The sequence below is a fragment of the Calidris pugnax genome, unplaced genomic scaffold, assembly GCF_001431845.1.
Source record: "Calidris pugnax isolate Ruff unplaced genomic scaffold, ASM143184v1 scaffold1244, whole genome shotgun sequence".
NCBI lineage: Eukaryota > Metazoa > Chordata > Aves > Charadriiformes > Scolopacidae > Calidris > Calidris pugnax.
Genome location: NW_015091803.1, coordinates 1 through 2922, shown reverse-complemented (window position 1 = coordinate 2922; position 2922 = coordinate 1). Strand labels below are relative to the sequence as shown.

The window sequence follows — 2922 nt, the reverse complement described above, 5'->3', positions numbered from 1 at the left end:
CACCCCATTTTGGGGGCCGATTTAAAAAAAAATTATAAAAATTTAAAAAAAATTGAATTTTTTTGGATTTTTGGGGTGTTAAAAAAAACCTCAGTTGGGGAAAAAAGAAGGAAAAACGGCCCGGGTTCGATTCCCGGTCAGGGAAGGTCCCTTGTTTTTAAGGACCCGGGTTCGATTCCCGGTCACGGAAAGTCCCTTTTTTGTTTTAAGGACCCGGGTTCGAATCCCGGTCACGGAAAGTCCCTTTTTTGTTTTAAGGACCCGGGTTCGAGTCCCGGTCACGGAGGGTTCATTGTTTAAAGGATCCGGGTTCGAATCCCGGGGAGGGAAGATCCGTCCCCTCCCCCAAAACATTCCCCAAAAGTCCCTTTTTTAGGGTTAAAAAAAGGCCTTTTCTATTAAAACAACCCCACGAAACAACCCCTTATTATTAGTCCTTCCCACCCGCTCCCCTCGGCGGCGTCATCTCTTTTTTGGGGCATTATTTATCTTTTTTTAATTTTTTTTTAGTTTATTTTTTTTTAATGGGTGGGGAAAAAAATATTTGGAATTTGGGAAATTTTTGGATTCGGGGGGGGGGGGAGAAAAGACCGATTCCGCTTAATTTTCCGAGGGTGATTTGAGCCGGAGTGGGGGGAAAAAGGAGAAAAAAAGGGGAAAAATGGGTTGGGAAGTTTTAGCCAGAAATGAAATGAAATTGAAATGAAATGGAATGAAATAAAATAAAATAAAATAAAATTGCAATGAAATTAATTGAAATGGAATGGAATGAAATGGAATGAAATTGAAATGAAATGAAGTTGAAATGCAATTTAAATGAAATGAAATGAAATATAATGAAATAAAATGAAGTTGAATTGAAATTGAAGTGAAATGACATGAAATGAAATAAAATAAAATAAAATAAAATAAAGTGAAATGAAATGAAATGGAATGAAATTGAAATGAAATTAAATGAAGTTGAAGTTAAATTAAATTAATTGAAATTAAATTAAATTAAATTAAATAATGAAATGAAATGAAATGACATAAAATGAGATGAAATAAAACTGAAAAGAAGTTGAATTGAAATGAAATGAAATGAAATGAAATGAAATGAAATGAAATGAAATGAAATAAAGTAAAATGAAATGGAATGAAATTGAAATAAAATGAAGTTGAAATTAAATTAAATTGATTGAAAGTAAATTTAAATTAAATTAAATTAAATAATGAAATTAAATTGAAATGAAATGAAACGAAGTTGAAATTAGGAGAAAAAAAGGGGAAAAATGGGTTTTTTTAGGAGAAAATCCCCCAAAAAGAAGCTGTCAGGGGGAAAAGGGTGTTTTTAGGAGAAAATCCCCCAAAAAGAAGCTGTCAGGAGTGGGATTTGAACCCACGCCTCCACGCGGAGACCAGAAATCCCAATTTGGGGGAAGGTTGAGCCTTGAGTCTGGCGCCTTAGACCACTCGGCCATCCTGACGGCGACGATTTTGGGCTAAAAAACACCATATTACGCTCAAAAATAAGATTTTTTTAACATTATTCGCATTTTCCCCTTTTTGTTCTTTTTTTTTCCTTCGCTTTTTTATTTTTCTTCCTCCCCCCCGTTTCTCTCCCTTCGGATTATTCTCTTCTTTTGGGGCGATTCCTTTCCTTTTTCTAATTATTCCTCCCTTTTCTCTTAATTATTACTTCCCTTTTTTTAATTAACCCTTCCCTTTTTTAAATTAACATTATTTTCCCCTTTTGTTCTTTTTCTTCCCTTCGTTTTTCCTTTTTTTTCCCTCCCACCTGCTTCTCCCCCTGTCAATTCTTCCCTTCTTTTGGGGCGATTCCCTTCCTTTTTCTAATTATTCCTCCCTTTCATTAATTATTCCTTCCATTTTTTTTAATTATTCCCATCCCTTTTTAAAATGATCCTTTCCCCTTTTTTTTATGTCTTATTTTTCCATTTTGTTCTTTTTCTTCCCTTCGTTTTTCCTTTTTTTCCCCTCCCACCTGCTTCTCTCCCTTTGAATTATTCTCTTATTTTGGGCCGATTCCCTTCCTTTCTCTAATTTTTCCTTCCTTTTTATTTTTTTTAATTATTCCTCCCTTTTTAAAATTACGATTATTTTTCCCCTTTTTGTTCTTTTTCTTTCCTTCATTTTTTCTTTTATTCTCCTCTCGCGTTTTTTTATCCCTTGAGATTATTTTCTTCTCTCGGGGCGATTCCCTTCCTTTCGGGTGAGTCCCTTCTTTTGGGGTGATTTCCTTCTTTTTTGGGTCATTAGCGGCGAGGAAGTCAAAAAATAAAACTAATCGCCCAACGTGGGGCTCGAACCCACGACCCTGAGATTAAGAGTCTCATGCTCTACCGACTGAGCTAGCCGGGCTCTGCTTCCCCCACCCTCTATCTTCATTTTCCTGCCGGAAAAATATGCAAATTTATTCAAATCACCTCCAAATGAAACACCTCCCACCAGCTCCCCTTCAGCTGACCTTCCAGGAGGCGGGATTTGGTGTCAATTGGGTTAAAAAACCTCCTTTTCTGTGATTTTTTTTTTACAAATATTTGGAATTCCGTGCTGTTTTCAGATAAAATTTCAGCGAAGAAGGGAAAAATATTTAAAATTCTGCTTAATTTTATGAAAAATGTGAGTTTTGACGATTCTTCCCTGACCGGGAATCGAACCCGGGCCGCGGCGGTGAAAGCGCCGAATCCTGACCACTAGACCACCAGGGAGCCCGTTTGCACCCAAATTTTACCAATCTCCCCCAAATTTTACACCTTCCCCCCCCCCCCGAAGTCGCCCCTCCCCCTCAACCCGGTCAATACTTTGCTCCGGCGGCGGAATTAATGAAGGAAAAAAGCCCAAATTTCGTTAAAAAGAGCAAAATTAATGGAAAAAGAAATGGTTAAATTCATTAAAAACGTCTGTTTGCCCCCAAAACAC

The 2922-nt window shown here is 37.0% G+C and overlaps 3 non-coding genes across 3 annotated transcripts; all 3 read right to left on the bottom strand.

The window, feature by feature from the left end:
- Window positions 1–1357: 1357 nt before the first annotated feature.
- Window positions 1358–1466, bottom strand: TRNAL-CAA. The gene is made up of 2 exons: window positions 1429–1466; window positions 1358–1403 (listed from the first exon to the last, which is right to left on the bottom strand). It is a non-coding gene; the product is annotated as a tRNA-Leu (tRNA).
- Window positions 1467–2288: 822 nt separating this feature from the next.
- Window positions 2289–2361, bottom strand: TRNAK-CUU. Its single transcript has one exon. It is a non-coding gene; the product is annotated as a tRNA-Lys (tRNA).
- A 278-nt stretch (window positions 2362–2639) lies between these two features.
- Window positions 2640–2711, bottom strand: TRNAE-UUC. Its single transcript has one exon. It is a non-coding gene; the product is annotated as a tRNA-Glu (tRNA).
- Window positions 2712–2922: the final 211 nt, after the last annotated feature.